Source organism: Mustela nigripes, chromosome 4, assembly GCF_022355385.1.
Source record: "Mustela nigripes isolate SB6536 chromosome 4, MUSNIG.SB6536, whole genome shotgun sequence".
Lineage (NCBI taxonomy): Eukaryota > Metazoa > Chordata > Mammalia > Carnivora > Mustelidae > Mustela > Mustela nigripes.
Genome location: NC_081560.1, coordinates 190929633 through 190940832, shown reverse-complemented (window position 1 = coordinate 190940832; position 11200 = coordinate 190929633). Strand labels below are relative to the sequence as shown.

General features: G+C 59.8%; 1 protein-coding gene across 14 annotated transcripts in view; it reads right to left on the bottom strand.

Moving 5' to 3' along the window:
* Positions 1-208: 208 nt before the first annotated feature.
* Positions 209-11200, bottom strand: part of JAKMIP3 (Janus kinase and microtubule interacting protein 3) — a 100168-nt gene continuing 89176 nt past the window's right edge. For all 14 annotated transcript variants that reach the window (XM_059398850.1, XM_059398847.1, XM_059398848.1 and 11 more), the window contains one exon: positions 209-2584. The gene's annotated coding sequence lies outside the window, so the exon portion shown is untranslated. The remainder of the gene's footprint in view (positions 2585-11200) is intronic.

The following is an 11200-nucleotide window of genomic DNA, read 5'->3' as shown; positions in this document are numbered from 1 at the left end:
AGCCAGGGGCTGCCAGCACCTGGGACTTCAGAGCACGTCTTGCAGGTGGTTTTCCGTGAGGCAGGATGAGGCTGTAGAAAAGAAGCTTGGCTCCCCTTCCAGCACGCAGGAGGCCCAGTTCCCCTTCTGGTGTGGAACATGGCTCACATGGCCACTATGCCCAGACTTTTAATGCTTTGGGAAGAGGGGAATTTTGATCTTCTAAGATTTAAAACCTTTTTTATTAAAACTGTACCATAATTTACAAATGAGTAAAAATCCTCTGGTATATATCATAGGAATCACAATACAAAAATATGTGCAAAATTTTGTAGTTGACCACCATACAAACCTATTTTAGGCCTGTGAATACTGCTTAGCACTGGACAGAATATCACATTTAGAATGTGGTTGGTAAGGACCTGCTTCAGGGAACAGAGACACTGGCTGGCGTACTGCCATGGTAAAATGAGTCCTAATTCGTGGTTGCATAAATTTACAATAAAGCTCTTTAAAATACAGTAAACAAATATATGATTTGATACATATATTTACAACTTGGTTTTCCTGAGCCTAAATGTAAATCCATTACTGTGTTAAAACACACAATCCATCTTAAGGTTTCAGTGATGCAGTGATGGTCCATGTGGGTTGACGTCACACTGCCGCCAAACCCACTCCGGCACACTCCCTTCCCGACATCCGGTGTGGTGTTGCCAAGCCGTGTAAGGCACGCAGGGTGTCCTGAAGGCTATGGGTTCTGCAAGAGCTGAGCACTTTAAGGAGGAGCCGCCGTCCTTCAGCAGCTGGGACTCCAGACCGTGGACACGTGGAAACGAGGTGCACACACGCACGCACATCCGTGTCGGCCAGGGACCGCAACTTACGTGGATTTCTGGTGCAGACAAATGAAAACATCTGTGTTGTTCTGGGTATCGTGGGCACAGTGTGATCGTGCAGATAACGCAGGTCTGCTTCTTGGCTCCACAACAAGCACTTCTGGCAACTTCTGGTCCGTCCTCTTGTTCTATGAGAGAGTGTGGTACTGACACGCAGATGTCCCATTTGAGGAGTTTGCACTAACGAGCCCAGATACTTTCAGGAAATTCAGTGCAGCCCACTGGTTTCTATACTCCAGGATTTAGAAGAGCACGGCATGTAAAACACCTGAATTCTTCAGCTGCCCCTGGACTAGCAGGAATCAGTACAAACCCTCCTATCCTCTTTTTGCTTGCTTGCTTTTTGTTTTTGTTTTTTTCCAAAAGCCCAGTCTCAAATTGCTAGATTTTGTGACTGGGTGAAGAGAAGGTGCCTGGGACACAGGAATAGAAGCTGTGATCTCTACGAACAGAGCTGACATCGCAGCCCCAGTGGCCTCCAGGAACGTGGCAAGGGTACAGTCGCGGTTTGGTGCATGGAATATTACTTACAACATCCACTGAGCCATTTTCACTCTGCACTTTTACATTTAAACAACAACTTGGTGAGCACTGGTCCAGATCTCCATGCTTCTCTGTCCCGCAGAGTTTGCCCTTTTCAAATTACAGAACGATGATGAGACTGTCCGACATGGGTGTGGATGGCCTACGACGTGCTCCGGACAGTTGTACAACGTGCAAAATCACGAGGATCCACATGACCACGGGAAGTGTGGGTCTGGGTTTCGAGTGCACATCGTCAGCTCCTGAATGGCCAGCCCACTCAGCGGCTGATGGGGCGGCGGCAGGAGCCTCCCCGCCTGGAGTTTCCGGACTCCTGCGTCCCACGCTCCAGCCAGCCCCAGCCTGGGCATCCCCACAGCTGCGCGGCAGCTTTAGGAGCTCGACTACCCTTTGCCATTCGGTTCTGAGCATGACGTGTGACAAGAGGATGGAGTCACTGGGATGAGACAAAGCCACGCACGGAGGACGGAGCAAGATTTCTGACTTGGTCTGCAGAGCCCTGCGGCGGGCGCGGGAGCAACAGACTCACCTGTGCCTTGCCCAGGGCGCGCGTAACCGTGGCTCTCAGGACCACGGAAAGGACAGGTCCTTCCCGGGTGAGTGTGGGTTAACGACGCAGCAGTGCCCTGGCCAGTGGAAACCCCGCGCCCGCTGAAGAGGAGCCTGTCTGTCTGATCTTGTCAGCTCTCCCCAATTTCAGCCGGGGGCATCAGCCTGGCCTGGCGCCAGCCGTGGGCACCAGAGCTGAGCAGGCCTTCCGACGCACATAGAAAATGAGCCTGACACTTGCAGATGCAGGCACCCGTCCCTGCGGCCCCTCAGAAATGCGGCTCGCTTTGCTTTCAAGCCCCGTTGTGTGTGACACTCTCGCCTGGCTGCGGGGGTCACCAGCAGCTCGTCAACCTCCAGGCGCCCCAAAAAAGCTCAGATGTTGTCTCCCGCTTGAGCACAGACGACTGCATACACGGAGACTCCCACACAGGATGCACAGGCACACACACTCACACACCTGGCGCCCCCAAAAGTGTGGCGTCGATGGAAGAGCCACTTCCCACCCGGAAGTCGGGCTGTGTCCGGAAGACGCTCCCGGGCTGTGGGCCAGGGCACTCGGCAGGAGGGGAAGTCGGGCTCAGCGCGGGCTTCACGGACGGACTGTGTCCTCCCTGCAAAAGAGGGAAGACAAAAGCTTTATTCCGGTGGGAGCCACTGAGGCCCTGGGAGGCAAGGCTCGCGGGGGAAGGTCTGGAGAGACGCCCCGGCAAGGGTGCTGACGGAGCATGGGCTCTGCACGTGGTTGGATTAGAGGCTCCAGCAGCAGCTCCTGCTCCTGCTCCTCGGAGAGCCACAAAGATGAGTGCGGAGGTGGCCTCGGGGCTCCCTTGCCACGCCTGGCGCAGCCGTCCGTCCGAATACCCAATGGCCACGTCCTCTCACTGCGCACGCGGTGGGCCGCTGCCAGGCTCCCAATCTTAATACCCTTCACACGTTAACAGTTTAGAATGAGTCATGAAGGAGCTGCTGGGGCTCCTCCGCCCAAAGATGAGGTGCCCTGCCTCAGCTGTGGGGCAGGGGCGTCCAGGGCAGGACCCCGGGCTTGCACACACCTTCCTAATGTAGGAGACGCTGCAGAGAATTCTTCTGGTTTGGGGTTTCTAACTTACCTGCTAAGAAGGAAGAGCCCCCTGACTCCTGCGGAAGGAAACTGGGTGGTCACATAAACCAACCCCCAGCACACACCACAGCGGAGTCTCTGGACGACTAAAGTGACACATCGTCCTGTCTCTTCAATCGGATTCGCGTCTAAGCAGATTCGCCTCCGGGCATCAATTTCCAGGATGTTAGAGATGAAGGGCCAGCCCAGCCCCGCCACTTTGCAGACGGAAAAACTGAGGCTCCAAGATATCTTATCTTGGGACCCCACCCCCAACAACCAAGGTCACACTTCCAGGCCAACCAGAGCCAGGGCCCCTGACCACGTGCGCGCCAGCCCTCCCCACCATGGCCCTGCTTCTCTGAGCTAAGACAGTAACTGTCTATGGTATGAGCGTCACACGTACAAACACGAAGAACATCTGATGGAAAATACCGTGCAGAATCCTAAAAACCTCGCTCTCTAAAGGGAAGGAACGAGACAATGGCACCTGGTTGCCTGCGGTAGCTTGATGCGCTCGCCTGAGCGGGTCCTGCCCTACGGTGCTAACGCATGCCACACACTACCGCCGTCTCCGGAAGGGGTGACTCTGCCCTCGTCCATGAGCACAGCACCGGCCCCACACTCGCCTGCACACGCTCAGAGGCATGGTTCTGCTTTCGGGATTCCCAGCTTCCCAAGCACCTTCTGCCTCCCAGGCACACCTCCTCCGGGGGACGTGGTGCTCCCCGCCCCTCCCTTTTCGGACCACAGGCCCAACTTCCTGACTGTCTGCACAGACCATGAGCTTCTCCAAGTTGGAGCCATAAAAGCCCGGAGACAGGTGAGTGTGAGATCATCTTGTGGGCGTGACCTTGGTCTGTGGCCCCTGTGGCATCCACGGGGGGCCCCCTCAGTGCCCCATCAAGCCCCTGGCCCAGAGCTAGGGCAGAGCCCTGAGTGCTTCCGTGAGCAGGAGCTGGAGCTGCTGTTGGCAGGAGGGCCCGCTGGCAAGGTCAGCCCTTGACTGGCCTCTGGGAGCCTCGCCTATGATGCTCTCCCCGCAGGGCAAGGGGGTGCGGGTGGGCTGGCCATGACAGCTCCTACGGGAGATGTGACATGTGGCAAACACCAGTTTCTGGGCGCCTGATGGTCTTGTGCACACAGATGGCTGCCTTCTTGCTGCTGGGGAGGGGTGAGCTCCGTGTGGCCCCCACGGGAGGCTGAGGGCACAGGAAAGGTGTTCCTGGATCCCCCCAGACCGAGTCTTCAGGATTGCAGGTCCAGCTGTGCAGCCTGATCACGTCGCTGAGGTAAGTCTCAACCCTGGGACCCCCATGCGCCGGGCCCTGATTCCTGGTGACTCACAGAGAACGTGGGTGTCTTGGAGACGCCCGGACGCTCTGCTTCCTGCTGCGGGGACCTGTGGCAGACCGTGCGGCCGTGGGAGGAGAAGTCGTGGCGCCGGGCCTCCAGGGACATACCTGTTCCTTTGCTTGGCTGTTCCTGTGGCAAATGTCTGAGTGTGTCTTAGGGGTCAGGTACCACGGAGGGCACATGGGCCCACCAAGGACGCCCCAGGGAGCAGGCTGGGACACCTCTACAGCGCGTGGGTCCTCAGAGGTCACACATCACACGAGAAAAGTCCAGCCCGCCGATGGGAACACGGCCGAGCGCCGTGTGGCAGGAGAGACACCGGACGGGGAGGCACTGCTGCCACAGGGCGGGGCTGGCGAGGATGCCCAGAGCTGCTCAGAGCCCAGGGGCAGAGCCAGAGCACGAACGCTTGTCCTGTGATGGGGGTAACGTCCCCGCCAGGGCAGGCACGCACGGCCACAGCCTCACCCCTCCTTCTGAAGGGAGCACTTCGGGCAGAACTGTCGCAGCCGCTGTGCTAAGGGACTGCGATGAACTACAGGAACAAGCAGATAACCGAGCATGACAAGCTCTCACTGCCTGAATGCCGAGATGGGCGGGAGAGGGTGAGAGGCCGGCCGGCTCCCGCCCTGCGGGCAGCAGGCGTCTGCACGCAGACACCCAGCCCAACAGACACGATGAGGGCAGAGCCTCAGGGAAGGCTGCCAGTGGGACCCCACGGGGGACGCACGGGTAAGCACGGAATCGTACATATGGGTTAGGAAACAGTACTCAGATCAATGTCAAAATAGAGCGTAACAGGCTCCCACCATCTGTGTTTGTGCCGGGAATTCCCGCTGGGACCTCCACTGTTGGGAAACAGAAAGCTGTTGGCAAAGGAGACAGCGTCTTCCTGGGGTCGGAGGAGCCCCCCGGGATGGGCGCCAGCTGCAGATGGTGAGTGCCAAGGGAAAGCCTGGACCCGCGCCACGCCAGGGTTTCCAGAAACGCACACGAGACAAGGAAAGCCAGGCCCACGTGGGATGGTGACAGCCACCTCCGCAGACACCCTGCGGCCCTGCCCTTGCTCTCTGTCCCCAAGCCCCACCCCGACTTCCTGTACCCCAGGCCCGGGAGAACCCGCACACATGCACACAGCATCCACTTTGAGGCGGAGAACAGAACCTTCCCACATAAGCTATGTGTCTGGGAAAGTGTAGCCAAACGTTTCCAAACCAGAGACAAACAGCAAAACTAACTGTGCTTAGAGCAAAGGTCTTTTTCCCCAAAGCTCTGACGTGGGGAAATATCAGGAAATAGAGAGCCTCACTCAGAGAACCAGCTACGCTTCCCTGCTTCCAGGTCCCTGCAGGCCTTCTGACAACCCCGCAGCTGGTGGCCCAGCCCGGCGGGCGCCCGCGTGGCCATGAGTCCCTGCCCGCCCTGGCATCCGTGAGCCCGTCCCCAGCCGCACAGAGCGGAGCCTGGGGGAGGCCCAGCATGAAGCTGGGCCGGTCCTCGCCCTCGGGCGACATCCCCATTCACACCACGCTCCGCCCTGTGTCCTCCTGTGGCTTTGACTCAGAGGCAGCCTGGTGAGCACACAGGAAAGGCAGCGGCCCCATCGGTGAGCTACTGCTCACCGGTGAGGATGTGGCCCCAGGGCACTCAAAGGCTGCGGCGGTTCATTTCCTGCATGAACTGGATGGCCCTGGCCTTTGCTAACATTAGCCCGACTGTGTCCGAGAGGACGCTTCTGGAGGTGGCCAGCATCCGCATCCACAGGCTGAATAAAGCAGATCGCTGGCCCCGTGCCGGTGGGCCTCACCCAACCAGGTGAAGGAAAGCCCACCGGAAAGAAAGGATGGCTAAGAGGGAGACCCCCTGCCTGGCCGTGCGCTGCGACAGTGGCCTTTTCTGGCCTCAGGCTTGGGCTGCATCAAGGGCTCCCCTTGGATGGGAATTTATGGCGTCAGCTGAGACCCGTGGACTCAGGCTGCCCTGGTGTTCAAGGCCCCGCTGGGTCCGCAGCCTGCAGGACGCAGGTGTCCGTTCCTGCGACAGCCGGGTCGTTGCTAAAACTCCCTCCACGGACGGGCCGATGGAGACAGACACAGACACACATCCCGCCCGTCCCGGGGCTCCGGGAAGCCTGACCAGGACCGCGCCTTACCCACAGATGCCCACACCTCGAGGCCGGGGCAGACAGAGGTCACCCCACCCGGTGTGGACGCGTCCCTCGGGGCAGCGGCAGGAGCCGAGCCCAGGCCTGCTGGCTCCGTGCCATCACCACGTCTCCTGCTGGCGGCTCTCCCCGAGCCCCAGGCAGACGGCCACGGCGGCGCGCCCACTGACGCAGCTCCAAGCGGGCCTGGAGACCATGAAGTCCCCGAACGTCCCAGGAAAATCCCACCAAAGAAGGCGTCTCCCACAGCCAAGACAGAAAATGCTCGCTCGCAGCCTCAGGACCAGGAGGGGTCGACGGTCCCTGTGGAGGGGCCTCCGGGCCAGAATCCCAGCAGGCGCCAGCGTGGGAGTCCATGCCCTCGCTGGTCCAGGGCCTCGGTACCTGCGGGCTGCCCAAGAGAGCAGACTCCAGGTCGGCCCCGCCCTGGCCCTGGGCTCTTCGGGGTGTGCCGCGGCGGGGGCCCCTCTCAAGCTGGAAGGCCGTTTCTGTGGAGTTGAGTTCCTGCGTCGTCTTCTGTGGCCTTCCTCCACCGGGGCTGACAGGGACCCCTGGTCCGCTGACCTAATGACCTTGGTGGTCAGGCAAACTAGACCATTGGCCTAGAGGGAAGCAGACGCCAAGCCAGCAGAGATGGATGCCGGGACCAGTGTGGGGACGGGCCGTGAGCCCCGCTGGACAGGACAGGACAGGATGCCTCCATCTCAGTTGCTAAGGCACTGGCCTGGGACTAGTTCTCAACCTCCCTCCTAAGCTCGGTCCACTGCAGGCTCGTGGGAGGGGGACGTGGGGAGGGGGCACCACAGGGGCTCCAGAGGCTCCACAGCTGGAGTCACAGAGCAGCCCTGCCAGGGGGCTCAGCCCGGTCTCCCTCACAGGCTGGGCAAGGCCAGAGGCTCCAGGGCCTCCCAGCAGGCCCTTCGCTGACTGTCCACACTGCTGTGTGTCTCAGACGGATCCACCAATGGTAAGTGAGGCCCCGGCTCCTGGGACCAACGTCCCCCAGTCCCCAGGACACACACCGCACATACAAGGTGCACAGGCATGCACATGGGCTCACACCCATGCACACAACTTCTGCCTCGTTCTCCAGTGGTTCTGGGTCTTGTTTCCAGCCGAGGTTCCAGGCAGTTGCTCCCACAGCCCTGGAAGGGGCCGCCGCACTGTCTTTTTCCGACACCGCCTTCTCTAATAAGGCATCTGTTACTAATGGCTTCATGGCCATTCCAGTGAGGAGATCCGTTACTGCTGTCACCGAGATGGTGACGTCCTGGATGACCAGACAGCTGGCCGCCAGCCCCGAGCCGCGGGCTGGGAATACGACGAATGCCCAGGACAACAGCGCGCCTGGCGGGGCAGGGGAGGGCGCCGCTGCGGCCGCTCTTCCGTGGAGACTGTGAGCGAGTCTCATGAGGTCAGAGCCTTCCATGACAAGGTGAAAACGAGTTCTAAGCAAAGAGCAAAAATAAATTGCTCTGAACGCAGTGTAAACCAGAAGAGACTCTGGGGGTGCGCCCTCGGGCTAGGCTTCGGGCTCCGACGACCCCGCGTCCCGATGCTGAGTGGATGCGCAGAGGCTCTCCACACCCATGAGCTTCCCAAGAGCAACCCCAGGCGTCCGGCAGGAGGTCCCAGGGAGGTCACGATGCAGCGAACGCTCGACAAGCTGTGGCTCTTGGCACAAGGGCAGCAGGTGCACCGTGCGTCCAAAAGCACGGAAAGCGTGACCCCTCCCTACAGAGTGACTCGCGCAACCACAACACGACGCCTTTGACGAACACGGGCGTCCGGCACGAAGCTCTGCACTGGGCCGCTGCGCAGCCGCCGCGGGGAAGGGGGCAGGGGAGGAGCCGGGCTCGGACCTAGACGTCAGTGTGTCCACAGAGGTTACAAGGAACAGAACGGTTGCTGGGACATTCCGGGGCCCGCGGCAAGCCTGGGGCAGGAACCAGTCCGGGAACCAGCCGATTCTGCGCACCAGCAGTGACCTCCTAGCGAGCTTATCCTGACACACAAGTGTGGCCACAGCGTGGCTTCACGTAAAAGGGTGTTCGCACGGGCTTCTCACCCACCATCGGGCAGGCACACGTCTGACGGCTCCGGTCCCAGTCCCTCTTCGTGTCCACCTGGGGCAGAGGTCGACTTCGAACTTCACCACACTCCCTGGCAGGGCTGGCGGCCCGGGGAGGGTCCCACGGGAGCACAGCAGGCACCGAGGTTCTAGGGGGCTCTCCTACCTCGGCAGGGGCCCTGTCCCTGCTCCCGAGACGGACAGGCAGCCCCTGAGAACGCCGATCCTCCAAACTCAGCCACCACTCCCGGGGACAAAAAGCCTCAGAGAGTTGCCACGCACACTTGGGTGAACCTTATCCTGCCTCTTGCTCTGTAGATGGACCAGTAAATGAGCCGCTCTGAAGAAGAAAATGTCACTGCGTTATCATGGAGAATCTACAGGTATAGACAGATATTTTTAAAACGCAGTTTCTTGTTCCATACGCACACAACGCTCGTCCGCTGTGGACGGACCGTGAGCGTGAGAGGCTTCTCCCTGTATTTCAAGGACAGCGACATGGCTGTCCTGTGCGGCCCACCTGGAGGCTGCACAGCGTTAGCGATCTACGCCAGGCTTGGGCAGTGAGCAGCTGCTCGCCGGCAGCCGTAAATCCGGGTGTGCTGACAGTTCATGTCTCACATGTCCGGCCTGCAGACCCGGAGCAGGCAGGCATGGTCCCCGGAGATCTGGCCTCCACCCTGGGAACCAGCAGGGACCAGGCACGGCCAGCACAGTGCGGAGGGATGGATGCGTGGACAGCTAGATGATAACGGACACGTGGACAGGTGATAGCAGTCAGCAGCTCTGTCCCCCAGGGCTGGGGAGGATGCTGCAGCCAGGACAGGACGTGAACCAGCCAGATCTGTGGAGAGCTCGTCACGGAGGGCTGGACAGAGCGAGGGACAGATGACTGCAGGAGAAACACGTGCTGTGGCCCAGACCATGCCCCGTGTGCAAGAAAGGACTGGGAACCAGTCTTGGATGTGCCAGACATCAAGCCATGTGATTCTAGAAGGAAACGTGGCAGAAAGCACCACTGGTTTGAATCAGGCAAGGTTTTCTTAGGTCCAACACTGAGGGGTTGGGTGGGGGTGGGGTGACTGCAGCAGTGACTGCAGGGGACACGAGACGGAGTTGAGGCTGGTGGGACAGTCCTGCGTCAGCCCCGTGGGGGGCACACGCATATGCCGAAGCCCAGAGAACTGCATGGCCCGGATCGTGAACTTTACGGAGGGTAAACAAAACAGAAGTCAGCGTGTGGGGAAGGGGACCAACGGGCGGCGCAGCCCCACTGGGAGAGAGGGAGACCGCGGAGCCACGTCACGTCGGAAAACAGGATCTGTCTGGACGCCCCAGGCTGAGGACTGTGCATGGGGTCCCCCGGGCTGGCAGAGGTTCCCCACAGGGTGTGCAGTCGGCAGCGGTGAAGCTGTTCCACATTCCACGGGGGCTGAGCACGGTGGGAGCCAAAGAAAGGGGCCACAGACACTAGAGGGGGGCTGGAGCTGGACTTGTTAGCCTGGGACTGGACGTATCAGTTATGAACTCCCAGTTTTATAGCAGATGAGGAATAGATGGTGGATAGACGGGTCAATAGAGAGACAGACAGACGACGGACGGACGGACGGACAGATGGATGGACGGATGGACGGATGGATGATGGACAGATGGATGGATGGATGGACGGATGGACAGATGAATGATGGAAAGATGGATGGATGGGTGATGGATGGCTACATGATGGACAGACCGATGGACAGGTGAATAGATGGATGGACGGATGGACGGACGGATGGATAACAAATGGATGCATGAATGGATGATGGACAGACGGACGGATGGACGGATGGATGATGAACAGATGCAGGGTAGACGGACAGATGGACGCAGAAATATGCATAGGCGTGTGCGTGTTCATGAGTACGTCCATGCTCCTCCCCTAGGTCAGCCTAGAGATAATGCCGCAGGGCCAGGGGCATCTCCAGCACCAGCGAAGTCAGGTCCTAAGCACCATCCTGCAAAGGAGGAAGGCACTCCTTGGGGCAGGGACACGACAAGCCCAGCCTGGGGGGGCAGAAATTAGGAATGTGCTCACTCAGCAGACGGGGCATGTCAAGGCGGACACAGGAGTCACACGAACACATGCCCCATGGCTCAGGCCCGGAAGGTAACCGGTGACGGTGTTGGGTTGTAGCCCGCAGAATAAAGTAAGTGTGCCCAAGTCCGTACCGGCGAGAATAACCAGACAGAGAAACGAACGATAGGACAGGGTCGGGTTTTCTTCAGAGAATGGAAGAACACAGCAGCGACGGGGCCCAGGAAACCGTGAGGGCCCCGGGGCCACCACGGCCGCACAAAGGCTGCTGACGGGTGCCAAGCTCAGTGCCCAAAAGCCTGTGGAGAAACAGGACATCTGTGGCCTCCGGGGCCTCTCCCCATGTGGTCACTGGCTGGGACACCACGGTGGCAGAGCCCGGCAGGTGCTGCCATCACCCGGAGATCAAGCGTAGCGCGCCCCCCCCCCCCCCCCCCCCCCCCCCCCCCCCCCCCCCCCC